The sequence below is a fragment of the Alligator sinensis genome, unplaced genomic scaffold (assembly GCF_000455745.1).
Source record: "Alligator sinensis unplaced genomic scaffold, ASM45574v1 scaffold64_1, whole genome shotgun sequence".
NCBI classification, from domain to species: domain Eukaryota; kingdom Metazoa; phylum Chordata; order Crocodylia; family Alligatoridae; genus Alligator; species Alligator sinensis.
The window spans coordinates 302,063-319,408 of record NW_005842458.1 but is presented as its reverse complement, the minus strand read 5'-3'; the positions used below and the strand labels follow the sequence as shown (position 1 = coordinate 319,408).

Sequence of the window (17,346 nt, the reverse complement as noted above, 5' to 3'; positions counted from 1 at the left end):
CATTCCTGAACTTTCGCACGTCAGATGTAGAATTTCAACACACAAACTCTGATGTGGCAATTAAATCTGTCCCATAATGAACCTACGCTGTGTCGCCAAGAAAAATCTGCGTGTTCAGGTAGAGAGTTAAAACCTCAATTCTCGTTTTTAAAAAAGCGGGTTTAGAACGAGTCTGTCCAGACCGCTGTGCTTGAGCAGACGTATGTTGTGCGTGTAGATGGCTGGTGTATTCTTTTCAGGAAATACTCTCCAGCTCGTAATCTTTTACTGTACATTATTATAGGCTGCAAAGCTTGCCTGGAATTTAAATTTTTTTCTTCCAGATTTGAGATCCAATATGCAAAGGAAAGAAAATTCATGTAAGCTCCCACTGCACATTAAGTGCATTAAAATCTGAAAGTAAGCTAAGTCCCCAGAGTCTGTACTTAAGTTGTATATCAGACACGTACTCCACATACAGAATTACGTCGTATATACACAAAAGAAAAGAGAGATGCAAATAGAGGTAAGTTACCTGCTGTTATGAAAAATGGATCACGTTTTACTGAAGAAAAAGCAATAGGAAAAGATGCCCTTGGCAATGGAGTATGGTGCTTTGCGGTTCTGGATGCGTTGCTCCAGCCCGGGCTGGAAATGACTAAAAGCTGATATTGCTTAGAAGCTTAGTGAGCCCGTTGAGTGCCTGGGGCAGGGGTGAAGGGAAATGCCATCCCCTGTAGCCTGCAGGATTGGGGGAGCCATGTGGGTGAGTAGAAGGGAAGTCTTACCTTCCCAGGCTGCTGCTGCCACTGCCACTGCCACTGCTGTAAGAGCATCAGCTCAGCTTGGGCAGCAGCAGCCCCATGGCCGGGCCCTGTGGCGCCCTACTCACCCCCTCCCCACTCCCCTTCCACAGGCATATTGGGTACAGGGCTGTGCCTGCTTTGGCAAAGGCTCTCGGGGGAAGGTGGAGGAGAGCACCCTTTTGTTCTTTCCCCTTGCAGCCTGCCCCACGGATACTCTGCTTGGTGCGGCACTGCCCTATAACTGGGCAGGGGCAATGCAGAGCTGCTTCTATCATGGCAAAGACTCTGCGGGGGGATTCTGGCACCCTGTCCTGGTCGGCACGTGGGGAGGTGCCCCATTCACCCCACCCTAGGTACGCTACTGCTATTCCCTGTCAGTTATTTGATAGCCTGTATGAAGCCTTAGCGCACACCCAGCGACCAGCGATTCAGATCGCAGCAGCCACAAAACTAGCAGCGCATCTCAGCTGAGAGGAAGTGTTTGAGTCCACAGTTCCTTGAGTTCATGAGGTCACATTTGGAGGCGTCCTGAACAGAGTACAAGGAGGAGTAATTTTCACTTTGTCCTTGTCTTATTCTGGGAATAGAAAACTTCGTCTCCCTCTGCACCTCAGTTTCCCTAACTGTAAAATGGGAATCATATGTCTTAGGGGAGGTGAGAGCCATGGTTGTTTGTTAAATGGCCTTCAAATGGGAGTTGCAATAGCAGGGTGATATGTTAATATAAGAACCACAGGTTCAGTTTCCACATTTCCTGAAGATGACCTGGAAGGCCGTAGAGCTCTGGCAGTTTGCCCAAGGTGGGGATCAAATAGAGGCCAATGTGCTGAAAAGATTAGAGATGGGAAGGACTGGAAGAGACCTGAAGGTTCGCCTAGTCCAACCTACCTGCCCTGTGCTGAAACGGGAAACTTTCACGGGGAGAGACTCTACGATTTAGACCAGCGGTTCTCAGCTTTTGTACCAGGACCCATTTGTAAACATTGATGGCCAGTCCCACCCCAATAAATAGTTTAAGTAGCTAGCCTCTTGCCTGCCTGCAAGAGGGAACCCCCAGTTTCTCATGCATTTCTTCTTTAAAGAAGGTATTATCTCTGATACTTTCTGACATCTTCTGATACCATCTGATATCTGTTTTTCCTCTTTAAAGAAGAGAATCCATGATTTTCCATGTTTTACCATGATTGTTTGTTGACCCACTTTGGGGTCATGACCCACGGGTTGAGAAACGCTGATTTAAACCATTAAGGGGTGGCCAAACTGTGGGATGCATACAAGTGGCACATGGCAGAGCAGGGAGGAGACGGTGCGGTAGCGGATAGGGCAGAGAGCAGAAAGCAGAGCAGCAGATCAGGCAGGGGAAAAGGATCAACATGGCACTTGGGGGAAGGCAAAGGGCTAATATTTGGCACAGCTGCCAAAAATGGTTCCCCTCCACCTCTATAAAGTATCTCCCATGGTGGCCAGTAGAGGCTACCATTGCACTGCACGCACCTGGCTGTTGCCTCCGGTCAACAGCCTTCCCTTAATTAGCGGGGAGAAGATGCAGCAGGAGCACTTCCAGATGGATGTCCTGTGTTCTCCTCATTTAGCCTAGCAGAGGAAAGGCTGAGAGGAGATATGATGGCTCTCCGTAAGTATGTCAGAGAGCCAACGCGCTGGAAGGGAAGGAGCTAGTGTAGCTAAAGGACTACTCTCGAACAAGAACATCTTGGCATAAAGTGGCCAGGAATACGCTGAGGTTGGGGTTTAGACGTTCTCCAGCATCAGAAGAGTGAAGAGCTCCCTGTTTATAGAGATGGGATTCCCCAGGGTGCATCTCTGTACGCAGGAACGCTGGAGAAAGCCTGCTGTTCACAGGATTGGGTGCAAAGCTCAGTTGTTAAAGGTGGAGCTTCATAACTTTACCGAGAGGATGATAGAGAGGAGGTCCTTCCAAGCCAGTGGCAGTATCTTTTGGCTTTTGGGAAGGTGGCATCCGATGCTTCCCTGCATGTTCTGCATCCTGAATCGTTCTCAGCATCTTATGTTCTTGCAAAGCCACATCCTGCTAGACACCAAACTCCCCGGGCAATGCTGCGTTGCTGGGAGAGCCCACAAACAAGTGAAGTTGACAGTGCTCATGACTTCTTCATGTCGGAGACCTCAGTGTTTTGTCGCTCTCTCCCACTCTGGCACCCATTTACATGCACCTGATGCCATCCCATAGTCAGAAACCTCCAGCTGGCGAGACACTCGGTGTTAATGGTTCAATCGGTGGCCTTTAGGACTGCTGTTTGGCTTCACGGTAGTCGAGATGTTGATAACTCTGTGTCCCGTATCCATCCGTATGACTTGAAGGGCATTTCAGCCATCTGAAAAATCTTCCAGGATGGGACGTGGATGATATGGAATCAGGATGCTATAAAAAAAGGATAGCCATTTGGTAGGCAGATCAAGAGAACTGAGAGGGGTGGAAGGAGAACTGAAGCCGTTGCTTCTCAATGACTGGGGATTTAGAGAAGTCCTCAGTTATGAGGAGTATATGCGTTTTTTTTGAATATCAGCTCCTAACCTCTGCAAGAGGCAAGATGCTGAACCAGACAGGCCCAGCAAATAGTGTCACATGGTGTCATGTGTTTGGCTTTGACCATGTATTAATGAGATGCACCCACAAGATCTGCCCTTCACCCACCCAGAAAGACCAACATTCAGTGCTGTTCCTATTAAATGCCTGTAAATGCGTGCTGCTGCGCATCTCCCTGATTACAGCGTTGGACTTGTGTGTACAGTTCCAAACCGGTTGATCCTAAATAAGGCAGGATTTTTGCCATAGTAATTGCCGTTCCCAAAGGATAGCTAAAATTGTATTATTTTTTTTGCTGACTGGAGCAGTCTCTGTAATGCTTTCTGTCAAACTGCTGACTCTCCCTTCTTCGGGACTGCATTCATTTCCACATCTCCTCTCATTTATGCAGGAGGCAAGAAGGAAAAAAAATTGCTTAATATTCTTTATAAACTGGCATATGGTTTATATATTTTTTTTTTTACTATATGCAGTAAAAATGCAAATACATGTGACTTATTTGCAAATGCTGGCATTAATAACTGATATTTAAAGAGGCCGCCTTAGCACTTTTTCTGATATATGAAAAAAGATTTTTTTCCCAATCATTTGCACACTCAAAATCCATTTGAATACAACATGTAAATTGAATTTAATTTTTTATATAAAAATTGCACTTATCTGCTTGAGCCATTAAATTTACTATTTAATATGTACTTTCCAGCTCACTTGCTTAGAATTTCATTGCTCTTTATCTGTATAAATTTAATTAGCCTTGATATCATCAGTATATTATAGAACTAATTAAAGATTTAGATAAGTGCTGAGGGTGCTTATTTAATACTCTATAAAGTTCCATTTCGAGAATGAGAAATTCCGTCTTTAGCTTCATTATGCCAGTCAACGTGGGGCCATGAGTCTTAGACATTGTTTTTGAAAAATTATTGAACGGTTTGTTAATGGACTTATCGGCCCTTTGAAAAGCTTTTTAATTACACTGCGGTGGTGTGTGGTTCACGGGTGGTTGCAGTCATCACAGAAATGTTTTTAAATGATTTTTTTAAAGTTTTTTTTTTTTTTAAGTTCCATGACACGCAAAGCACACCTGCTCATCTCTGTGACATCATCATTTGTGGATTTGCAGAGGACCCTCCGCTTGAGGTCACATGGTCTCCGCATAGCAAAACTGTCCGTATTATCGCTAATAATCAACCTGGAAAAGGTGGGGGAGTTGGGGAATGGAATAATGCTTGTAATCGCGCAGGTCAGGTCAGAATTGGAAGGGGCTTAAGGTGGAAATAAGGGGAAGGTAAAATGAGGACAAGGAGAACTAGACCATGCACTCATCTCAGTTGGATCCTTTTCAGTTGCTGGACCATGGAGGAGTTTATCACCCCCATTTGATAGATAGCACAACCGAGGGAGGGAAGGAGGTAAATCTCCCAAAGTCACAAAGCCGGGCTGTCGGAGAAAGGAGTAAGAACCCAAGCCAGTGCTTCCAAAAATAAAAGTCTGAAGGTAAGGTCTTAAATCAATGTTAAGGCCCCTAAATAAATGACCTGATTTTCAGTTACGCTGTGCGCTAAGCAGTTCCCACGGATGTCAGCTAACTGGGACTTGCTGGGTGCTGTAGGCTTTTGAAAATCGGGTCATTTATTTATATGCCTAAATATGGATTAAGGAGCTTTCTTGTTTGGCTGATTTTAAAAAAGAAAAAGGCAGAAGGTAGGGTAGAGTTGTCCCTTAAAGACTAACTAAATCAGAGATGCACAGGCTTTCGTAAGCAGTGGCTTATTTGATCGTACGGTGTGAAGCAGTCTTAATCTCCATAATCTCCTGCTTTCCCTCCCCGCCCTAGCTCATTGCTCTCTGCCCCAGTCTCTCCCCAGAGAGGACGTACTACAGAGCTGAGTATTGAGGCTGCAGCCAGACATAACGTTCAGCTGCTTTAAAAGAGGAGGAGGAGGCGCTGCGTGTATCAGCCGTCCCAATGTAACTGCAACGGTTCAGTCTGCGTTTTCCTGCTGTGGTATAAGTGAGCGGGATCGCTGAATGAAACGGGGTTCAAGTTCCAGTGTGCATCTGAACAGCTGGAACTGGTGTCTTGCGGTGCTGATATAAGCATTGCATCCGTCCATTCGCAACACACCTGTATCCTAGTCCCATCCCTGTCACTGCCCTCTTCCATGCCAAGTCCCTCGACCTCTGTGTCTTAGGGTGCAAACAGACATTACCTTTGTGCCGTCATAAAAATGTTTGTGGTGGCCAAAAGGCCAAGCAAACAAACGTCTTCCCTCCTTCTCACACCACAAAGGCCCCAAAATTTGTGGCCGTGACATAGGTGGTATCAATTTATGCCTCTTTAATGGGGGGAGAGTATAGTCAGCCTTGAGCTGCCTGCACTTTCAAGCTCCCCTGGGTAGATGAGAGGTTTGAGGGGCCCAGTTCCCATGCAGAATCAAACCCTTTAGGCCCCAGGAGCGCCTGTCCAGCGTTCCTGCATACAGAGATGCACCCTGGGGAATCCCATCTCTATAAACGGGGAGCACATCACCTGTTGTCCTGCAGACCCAGACCCTTGCCTGATGCAGAACAGCGGACGACGTGCCTTTTGCCCAATTAAACAGATCTGCTGTGGGGGGGACGCATCCTACCCCAGCTGAGCTGCTTCATGTGACAATGTCTTTTTTTTACACCCTTGATTCTGCTGTTGATGCTCTTAATTCTGCCACTATTCCTCTATATCAGGAGGTTGCTTGCCTTGTTTTTACAAGTGCTTTGATTTTTCAGAGGCACCAAAGGAGTTTAAATACTGTTATTTACACGCTCGCTTCCCTTCCCGTTATATTTCCTGTAACGCATCATTTCACTTCATTCGTGCTTGCACCGTTATTCTCTTAAGTGAAACTGTCTGGGGACTTTATTCTGTCCTACTTCAGGGAGACACCACTTATAGCCGGCTTCCCTTCCCGGCTTTAACGGTTCCCTTGTGGTGCAGCACGGTGGGATAGGGCAGCTGTTTCACCTCTCAGGAGTTGGTGGGGTGGTCCAGGGCAAGCTCACAAAGTGCTGTGGGTCCTGTTGGGATGAAAGACTATTATTTTTATTTTATCATTATTATTTATTTTAGTTTATTATATTATTTTTATCAGTAGCATCGGAGTGATGTGGTAGCTGTGATGGCCCAGGAACTATGCAGGGGGAAAGGATTTTTGTGGGCAAGACCTCTTATTGGACCAACTGCATGGCTGAGATAGGTTTAGACAGGCTTTTGAATGCAGAGCATTTTTCTTCATAGACTCATAGACAATGAGGTTGGAAGGGACCTCACATCTAATCCAACCCCTGCTGAAAGCAGGACCAGCCCCAACTATATCATCCCAGCCAGAATGATCTTCAATAAAAAGATGTCCCCCATAAGCCCCCTTGCCTGTTATTTCTCTTTTTTTATTTCTGCTTCAATTGACCTGGAAGCATATAATTTAGAGTAACAGAGCTAATTAAAGAAAATTCCAAGCAATGATTGGGAAAAATATTCCTATCTGGGCTGCTAAGGGTGGGGGAGGAGGAGGGTTGGTGATAGAGAGTTTACTTTTAAAACTGTGCCTGCACATAGAGACTACAGTATAAGGAATGAGCCTACACTCCTGGTTGAACCAACTTATTGATGCAGGTCCCAGCCGTAATTTCTGTTAAGCTATGATTGGTTTCCAATAGGAAAGAAGGATCAGAGTTGCCTTTGCAGGAGTGGGAATTGATGAGAACTGCTGGATGCAAAAAGCTCCCTGCTGCATAGTCTATCAAGTTAGATTTAGCTTTCAGGATCTTGGAAAATACTTCTGTTCTCTCTGTCCCTGCAACCGCCCTCCCACCCCGACTCCAGTAGTGGGGACTTACTCCTCCCCTCTCACTATTTTCCTCTCCTGCCTGGCAGAAGGCAGAGCAGGGTGGCACCTTTGAGACTAATGCAACAAATTGCTGACCAAGACACTACGCCTCAGGAAGAATAATCAAAACTACGCATGGGGGACACCTGGCTAGATGGGGCACTATGGAGAAAGGATCTGGGAGTCTTGATAGATCGCATGCTCAGTATGGGTTTGCAGTGTGATGCGGCCATGCAGACGGTAAAGGCAGATTTAAGATGCACCAACAGAAGGATTTGGTGCAAGACACGGGAGGCACCTCTCCACTGTTACAACAGTGAGGCGGTGGAACAGATTGCCTAGGAAAGTTGTTGAACTTCCATCGTTGTAGGTGTGCAAGAAGAAGTTGGCCAAGCATTGGTCAGGGGTGATCTAGGCGTAGCTATGCCTATTCTCTACAGTGGGTTTTTCCCATGCTTTTGGGCTTTGCTGGTTGCCACATGGGGCCAGGAGAGAATTTTTTTCTCTTCCTGCTACTACATTTTACTCAGATACATTGGATATTGGCTGTAGCAAAAGCTGGGGATTTTCATTGGGCTCTTGCTGTCTCTTGTGCCCAGCTAGAGGGTCTTACCCCTCCACCCAGGACCAGACCAATCACTATATTTGGGGTCAGGAAGGATTTTTACCCCATGGTCAAATTGTTATGGATTGGGGCGCGGGGGATCTTTGGCCTTCCTCTGGGTGGGGGGTTGCTCTCTTCTTGGGATCTCTCGGATGTATTTTACAACCTTACAGCAGCAAGATGCTGGGCTGCTGTGGTTCCCCTGCTTTACCTGCAGCAGGTAACGGTGTTATGTCTTGTGTTGTGTCAGGGTTGACTGTGTAGTTTGGCTGAGAGGGTAGACAGTGGATTTGTACAGGATGGTTTGGATAGGGACAGTCCTGGCTCAGGCAGGGGCTGGATTAGATGACCTCTGGAGATCCCTTCCAGCCCGACTTCTCTATGCTTCTGTCATTGGTTTCAGAGAGGCATAAGCTTTCATAGGTGACATCCGACTGCATCAGATGCTACGAATCTCTATCTCCTGCCTCTCTCTCTCGCACTCTCAACGGACAAGATTTCCCTGCGATCCCCGTTAGCCAAAACATTGGCTTCTCTCCTTTCAGTGATTCTCCAAAATCCACTCCTCTGGCCTTGCCCACAAGATGGTTTCATTCGGTGCCTCTCTCGGTACAGAAATTAAGCGAGCTGGTAGGATCTGTACCCTCCAAAACCGAGTTCCTCGATGACTGCAACCTTTAACTTCCTCCATCCCATCCGTCTATTGTTTGTTATTCTCTCTTGTGGCTTTGAGTCTGAATTTAGCAGGAAACCTCACAATAGTTCTTTTACATGCTTTCTATAGCACTTAAGATACTTTTGCTTGCCATATAAATGAATCCCCTTCACAAGGAAATAAAATAGAAGGGGAAATAATAGAAACAGTTCCCATTTTGTTGAAGTCGGCACCCAGCACTGAATCCTGTACCTGAGGAATTTATACTTAACGTCCTTGCATTGTTACAGAATTGGCACATATATATATAAAAAAAAAAAAGATGAATAATTGAAGTGATATTCCTTATTCTAAAGCATCGCTGTATTGCTCTGAAGGTCTTTTTCTTAAGAAGAGAGCAAATCATTCTTAGGGAAATTAAGATTTAATTTTGAATTCACCTGACCATACTTTGAAAAACTTTCTTTTCGTCTGCAGGTCCCGGGTTATAGGTTAACATTAACATTTAAATGGAGAGTAGCACTAGTAGCTCTCAAAAGAGCTTGTCTCATCATGATTACCTTTTCAGAGATACTTTTTTCAAATGAAAAAACCTTCATCTTGTTTTCCTTCAAGAAAGAGATGGTACTTTTCTCTCCCAAATAACTTGGGGGGGTTCACCTCCCAAATATGTGTTCATAACTCCAGCATTGTGTTCAGCACATTGGACTTGGATGTTTTCTTCTGAAACTTCCACTTTGAAGTCCCTGCTCTCCTTCCTGCTTGTCGTCATCTTCTGTCCTGTCCATTCGTCTTGATTTGTTCATGGAGGTGTCTTCCTTCGACCCTTGAGCCACTTCCACCCTGCATATCCGTCATCTCCCATTTGTTATTTGTGTCATGATGTTCCCTTGGGTCCCACTGCCTCCACTGGGCTTTCAGCTGGGCTCCACGGTCCCTAAAGATCAAAGCAGAGTGTTTGTCCCCTTACCCAAATCTTATCAGCAGAGCACTGTCTCACCAAAGATCAGCTTTAGGCCCCATCCTGCAGCCCTTAGAGAATTAGCCTAGTTGAATAGTCCCGTGAGTTGGAGGCTACTCGGGCAAGCAGCGGCTGTACAATTGACCCTTGTATAGGCCAAGCAAATCTTATATGCTATAGAGACAATCAAGGCTAGTTTTGCCACCTGCTGCTCCACTGTGGAGTCCCCTACGACTTCATTACAGTCCTGAGACGTTCCTTCACTCCCCATCCCCACCTCCCGCTAAAGAAATGGAGGCTGGAGAGGGGTTTTCCTTTGGTGTCGGTTGTCACCTCCAACTTCTACCAGGAAGATAATTGCTTCCTTCCTCTCCTAAAAGCCATTCCTGTTTCTTCTCCTGGAATTCAGGAGCCGTTAAGGGACTAAAACCCCTGTCCAAGGAGGCATGCTACTCAGAGAGCTGCCTGTCACCCATTGCCACTCTTGCAGATGCTAGGACTAACAGGGTGAGAGTTGCCCCAAGTCATTAGATTGAGCAAGAAGTTGGAGGGTTTCCTCAGGCTGATCGCAAGAGCCTTTGAGAGGCCAGGAGCTGTTGGCAGAGAAGATCTTGCAGAGGTTGTAGCTGACTCGGTGATACGCAGATAGCAGCTCTCAAGCCACTTGTGGGTCTTCAATTTAGGACCTGTGGCACTTTGCAAAAGATGCTTTCCAAGTTGTCTGGTCAGTGGGCAGGTCTTTCCTGGAGGCCTGAGTAATGCTTCTACTTCTACCAATTGTGGTACAAGCCCTGCACAGTTACTGCAGCCAATGGAGCATGGGTGCCACAATTCACCCAGCAGCGCACTGTTGTGGCTCTTTGGTTAACGCTGACCCTTCATGTGGCTTTCAAAGCAGTCGGGACTGCGTCAGGAATTGCTCACAAACTTTGTATCTGCATCACAGCAGCATCTAGGAGCCTCAGTGATGCCAGGTGCTGTGCGGGTGTGCGACACAGAAGATCTGCCTTGATGAGATCTGCGTCCACACAAGGAGACCTTGCCCCAACAAGCAATTCTTCTACTTTCAGTGGGTTTCTTCAGGTGCGTGTGGATTTTCAGGGTCAGCTTCCAGCCCATTCTGCCCTAGGGGTCCGGGACAGAAGTTTCATAAACCGGTTTGACCTAAATCAGTTAAGTCAGATACTACATTCAACCAGGTTTATCTTAAACCAGTTTCAGCCATCTTGAAACTAATTTATGTGCACTGAACTTCTGTTCTGTTAGAGGTTTAAACCAGTTTCTGATCACTTAAACTGGTTTATGTGCAACTTCTGTCCCTAGCCATAGAGGTTCATGCATCTCTCCCCTTGCTGCCACACCAGACAAACACCTTTGCATATACACAGTTACATTGCAGCTGATTGAAGGTTGGGGTGCTAGACTGGGTTTTGGGTTTTTTTTGTCAGGGGTGTCATTACTCAAATATCATTATTTAGTAACCTGATCATCAGATGATGGAAGAGGCATTTGATAAATATTAATTTGTCTCACTTTTAGACAGCAGTATTAAAAAGCAAAATGTTTTGCAAAGTTCCATTGAGTGCAAAACACTTTTCCCTAACCTGTCTTCCTCCCTCTTCCCTCTCCATCCCCCGCTCCCTTCTGATAATCAAAAGAGCATTTATAATGGCAGGAACAAACACAGTTCTGAAAGTAAAATGAAGAGCCTAAATAAAAAATCACACAACGAGAGGCTAATTCCACTCACTCTTTCATATTTCATTATTTGATAACATCAGACGATGAGTCCATCAGAATTGCTTGGGCAAAGGCAAACACGAGTGTGTCTGATCAATATTTATTAATACTTTCAAAGACAAGGGAGGAAAAAGTTGAGCGAATTCAATAACGGAGTGCATAATTATTCATGCAAATAGGGTTTGGCCGAAGGCAACACCATGCCAAAGAGGCAGGATTTGAACTGTGCCCAATTAAAAATGCATACCTTTCACTTTATTTGGTGGGAGATTTTTAATTAAAAAACAATCTGATGCTGAAAAGAGTGACAAGAGGAATTCAGAATCAGGTTAAGTGCAAAAATGCCACTGCGGGTTGTGCTGGATCTATAATATTTGCAAACATTATAAAACCAGTTTTTCAGAGGACAGTTGTTGGATTTAACTGGGGTCTGGGAGGACTTGGAAGATTTGGTACGTGTGTTTCAGCAGGGTTTAAGCAAAGCTGATGACCTAGCCTATCCAATGAGGTTTTTCCAGCACTTTCCGTTATAAACACCTGCTTTTCAGCTTCTTGTCACTGGACTAAATGTTAACCCTCTGGGTTGAAATTTTCCACGTTGGCCTTCTGCCTTGGGCTGAATGAATTAGCTGAGTTTCAGCCAATGCAGTCTGTGCACTTCTGGGAATGAGAGCACAGGGAAATATTGTGTCTATCTTGATTTACACCAGCCTCCTTAGCCAAGCTCTAGTGGCCCCAGTGTTTTGGAAATGGGGCTTGTAGTTTGGCACAGAAGAGTTTGTCATGTGAGGGATGCGCCTTCTGCCATATCTCATTATGGCACGTAAGTTGATTATGGCCCACTACGGGGGTGGTCAAGCACTAGAACAAGACGCCTGCAGAAGTTGTCGAACCTCCATCCTTGGAAATTTTGAAGAGCAGGTTAGACAGACACCTGGCTGTGATAGTTAACTCAGAGATGATCCTGCCTTGAGTGAGGGGCTGGACTAGATGCCCTCGAGAAGTCACATCTAGCTTTACTTTCCCACGATGCATGTCTGAAAAACTGAGCCCAATTTGGCAAATCATGGAAGGGGGTAAGTGTTTCTGAGCTTTTGCATACATGAGACTGAACCTTACTGCTCCTTTAGCATAGGTTGGGCATGTCTACACACGCATTTACACTGGCTTAAATTTACTGTGCAGTAAGCGGGAATAGGCCGATGTCTACACGTGAAGGAGTTAAAGCACATTAACTCTGTGTGTGGACTGACTTGGGACTAAATTTAGTCCCAAGTCAGTCCATACACACAGTGTTACTGCACAGTAAAGCATCTACACGGGCGTTACTGCGCAGTAACTAATCGGGCGTAAATTTAATACCTGCATGATGTTCAAGTCGGCATAAGTCGCCATGTTTACTGTGCACTGCAGGCGTGCACGTGTAGATGAGCTCCTGTACTGTGCAGTAATTTCAGTTACTGTGCAGTAAATGTGCCCCTTGAGTACCTACTGGTGTGCTTATTTGTTCAATTTCCATGTTGTTCTTCCCAACAAAGGTTCAGGGCAGCTTACAGTAAGAGAACAGAATAATTTATAGAACAGGAGAGTTGCAAGGGAACAAGAATATCAGTGGAAACAAAAGATCCCGCCCGTAAGCAGTATCTCAGCCTAGCTTTGTTTCCTAAACGCCTGCCCAGATAAGAAATTCTTAAAGCCCTGCCAAGAACGACCTCCCATGCATTTTCACCGTGTGGACCTGGTGCACTGATGGTGCTTGCAGCAGGTTGCCTTTGGCTGACCTTAGGGATCATAGTTGGGCGTAAGGGAGAAGATTAGGTATATAGGACCCAGGCTGTTTAGGGCCGTATATATCAAAACCAGCACCTTAAATTGTCCCCTAAAAGCTACTGGGAGCCAGTGCAGACCTTGCAGCACTGGAGTTATGTGCTCCTGGTGAACCCCCAGTGTCGGAAAGCAGGCTGCAGCATCCTGCACTGGCTGCAGCTTCTAGGTTCGTTTTCAAGAGAAGCCCTGTGCAGACGGCATTGCAGTAGGCTGGCCTTGAGATTATGAAGGCGTGGATATGGTGGCCAGATACAAATCTGAAGGAAAGGGCCGCAGTCTTCTCGCTAGATGGAGTTGGTGAAAGATGCTCCGACTTGTATCTGAATCTTAATGTCTTTTAATGGTGCATATCCAGTAGGATTGGGTATTTGATCGGTCAAATAAAGTTTGGTCCCTTGACTGGTCAAGTATTGGTCAAAAATTGTAAAAAAAAAAAAAATTGCCAATAGGGCCAAGTCATATACAGAACAAGTACAAATTTTCCTTTAAGAAATGTGTCAAAAAACAATAAAAAATCATATTTCTGTCAAGAAAACTACAAAAAAAATTAGGGTCTTTTTTGGTAGAATTGGTATAATCTTTAACTGATCAAAACAATATGTCGTCACTTGACCAGGCAGTTGACAATGTTTGACTGGTCAATTAATTGTCTGGCTGCCCAGCCCCAGTGTAATATAATCTAAATGCTGGTCTTTTCCAAATTACCCTATTGCTAGACCTATGGCATCCATATTTGAGCTCCTAGGTAAGTGGCCTAATTTTCCAAAATACTGAACTTCATCAGCTGCCTTTCAAGTAAATGGCAGCAGCTGGACTCCAAGCACTTTGGAGAAGCAAACAGGTGCATAAGTGCCTAACTGGGTGAAATAATCTATTTTTAGGTATCTTTCAAACCTAGGTCCTCTTAAATATCCCAGATCCCTCGCACTGTGGGGTGATTTGACAAATGAAGACCCTCCAGCAGAAAGTTAAGACTTGGTTAAGGCCGTAGAAGAAGCTGGAATTAAAATGTAGGAAGCCCATGCCCCTGTGTTCACGTTTAGGCCTCCTGAAGCTACTCTGCTTGTGACCAGGGGTCCCGTTGTATCAGTTGCAAGTAGCCGTGTAGGAGAGAGCTTTGTCGCATCCCAGGTGCTATAAAAGAGGCCGGGCCCCATGCTGTGATGTGAGGATCTGTGATCTGCCACCACTGTTGCATGCCTGGAACCCACCAATTGTGCTGTTTCAGTCTCATGCACCTACTCAGGGGAGCAGGCAAGTTTCAAGCAAAAAGTCCAGTGTATGGCGGAAAGGTGTTTTAGAAGTGTAGGTCCATGCCGATGACTTTATGATTTAAGCAGTATTTTCTTCCGTTTCAGGATCTTTATGCGTCGGTACTGGATCTTTGTGCTTTTCATGGGATTACAGCTACGGGCAAGCAGATGCTGTAGCAATAGTTCTATGTCGCAGCCTGTAAGAGACAAAGTTAGGTTGGGACTTCAGGTATTCACGTTGTAGCCGTATTGGTCTAGAGGAAAAGGCAATCAGGACTCATAGTAGAGATGAGATCTTTATTAGACCAACAAGATTTTTGCAAAAAAGTTGCTTTAATTGCAAGCTTTGGGGCACAAACACCCTTCTTCAGGCATTGGAGAAAAGATTGTAAAAGTTCTGCTGGTTAGACATGACAGTTCATGTTTCCTAGGATTTCACAGAGGAGTCAATAAATGGAAGACTCCTCTGGGCAGTCAGTTCATAGCTGGTAAGGAGCCTCTCACCTCCTGTGAGGATCTGTGATGATGCAAATGACCTTGAAACAAAGGCAGGAGCACGATCTCGGGTGTCAGGTGGTCACAGTTGCTTCCTGCTTGGGAAAATATGAAGATTTTGTTTTAAAAAATTGGCTAAAATTTGATGTCTTCCATGTGTCAGGTATCCAGGTTGTAGCCGTATTGGTCTAGAGGAAAAGCCAGTCAGAACAAAAAGGTTTGGACTTCTGCATTTTGCGCAGTAATGAGCAAATTGGAAAGCCTCTTAGCTTCCCCCAGCAACGTATTATCAAACCTTCTGCGGCAGCCTTCCGTGCTAGGCCTTTTAAAGGGACCATTTCAGCTCTGCAAAATACCTTTCACTGGGGGCGAGTAAATATTTTTGATTACTACGTGGAATGTTATTGGGTTCAGTCACCACCATCAACTTCATAGTCGGAGGGACTGTGACAACCACATATCTGCTAATGAGAGCAGAGTGATAAGATCTTGGAGTGCCAAATGTGAATCGATGGCATTTCAGCTATCCTGGGACTGAGCATGCAGTCCCCAGAACCTGCTGTCGATGGGCAAGTGACATGATGTAGGACGAGAAGAAAATGGGTTTCCTTTGAAATCAGTGGGAGAAAGAGAGGTGACTTGGACAGTGGATGGTATATCAGACTCAACCAGGTGTGTGTAGAGGAAATACTATTAGGGTGCATGGGCATGGACAGATGTAACATTTATGCTGGTATAATCAGCAGTATGATAGTATAAAAAATAATGGAGAAACCATACAACCCCCCTAAATGGGTTTCTGCAATGCAGTGGTGAGTTATCCCTGAAATACCCTGGTAGCGATTTCACCCAGATTCAGTTGCATCGGTTCAGGTGCTGTCTGTCTGCGTCCATCCTGATGTGCTATTTTGTTCAAGGCAAGCAGACTGTTACCTGCTCCATCACAGCCCAGTGGAGAGGCGCCATACAAGCGATTTACTGTATACTCTACTCCATCATAGTGGCGCATGTGTCTGTCCTTGATCCTAGTGTAGTTCTTTATGGGTATACATAACCGAGGTAAGTTATACTGGCATGTTTTGTGCCTCTTCCTATGTCCTCTATCTTGTCCGGACTGCAGCCACTAGAAGACGATATAAACACTTGACCCCGTGCCCGGCTGTCTGCTCAGACAAGCACACCTTCTTGAGCAGGTGCATGTTCTTAATTTCTCAGAGCCAGCAAAGTCTCTGGGATTCCTTGGGGTGAACAGCACTGAAGGATGCCTCATGCTTTAGTGTATTTTGGAGGTGCATGAGCACGTTTCCTTTTCTTCTCGAAGGAAACGCTCTGCATTGTCATAATACCTGACTCGTTTAGCTTCTGCTCCTGAGGGGAAGGGAGCCTTGTGGGAAAGGTAGTAAAACACGGGAACAGGTTACCCAGAGAGGTGGTGGAGTCTCCATCCTTGGAGATTTTGAAGACCTGGCTAGACAAAGCCTTGGCTGGGATGATGTAGCTGGGGCTGGTCCTGCTTTGGGCAGGAGGTTGGACTAGATGTGACCTCCCAAGGTCCCTTCAACCCTCATTTTCTGTGATTCTAAGTGCTTCCAAACCCTCACTATGTGGGGGGCTCTGGAGCACAGCCACTGTCTTAATGGTATTGCCTGGGCCTGAGACTCCTGGCAGCTTTAAGGAGAGCCTTCTTGATGAGCAGTGTTCTCCAAACCACACAGACGGAGGAAACGAGGGGCAAAGAGAAGTTCTGTGATGTGCAAGGCCACACAGGGGGGCAGGTCTTGCAAAGAAGCCCAGAGTGAAGCCCCTTTGCCTGCTGCATCAACCCCCGGGCACCACCCCTAGAAAGATCACTGCGGGTCCCCAGCGTTCAATCCAATGGGTTTTTCGACAAACTTTGTCCGTAGAAGGGGAAAAGAAATAGAAATTAAAACAAAAAAAACCCTGCAGCCAGTCACCTGCTGCAAATGGGATAAATTACAAGCAATTTTTACTGCTTCTCTCTGATTGGCTGGAAAGCAGAACTAAAATCCAGCCTCTGGCGCAGTCGAAATACGTTCCTTGCTTTTAAGGTCTGATAATTAGCCCTCTGCCTTGTGCAGCGTCACCCACCTTACAAAGGTGCTGCTGTCCTCAGTGAAGCTACTCCTGGCTTTAAGTGACATCCCTGGGCATTTATTCTTTCAGTGCATACAATATTGATGAAAACGAACCATATCTGAGCTGCTTAATTACCCCATCACCTTATACCTTTCTTAACTGATTAAAAGAGCCCCTGCTCTTGCCTGATAGAGAGAGAAGGGTTTTTGTCCTTATCCCATTTTAAAATATTGGCCAAGCACAGTGATCTTAGCTGGCTGTAGGGCCTGTAGCTCTTCTGGGCTGCATATTAGCGTTGGTCAGGCAGGGTTAAAGTGAGCTCTGGGATCAGGGTGAGCTTTGATCCTGCTAACTGGTTGTGTAGTTGAACCTCATCTATTCTGAAGATTTTGCCTGTGGATCAGATGGGATTCAGGAAGGCTGAATGAATGCAAGGTACGGGCTAGAGGTAACATCTGGCTGCCAGGAAGGGTTTGTCATTTAGTTCCCTGTGGCGC

At 45.7% G+C, this 17,346-nt stretch overlaps 1 protein-coding gene across 1 annotated transcript in view; it reads left to right on the top strand.

The window, feature by feature from the left end:
• Positions 1-17,346, top strand: part of EXOC4 (exocyst complex component 4) — a 533,911-nt gene that overhangs the window by 514,834 nt on the left and 1,731 nt on the right. The gene's annotated exons all lie outside the window — the stretch shown is intronic.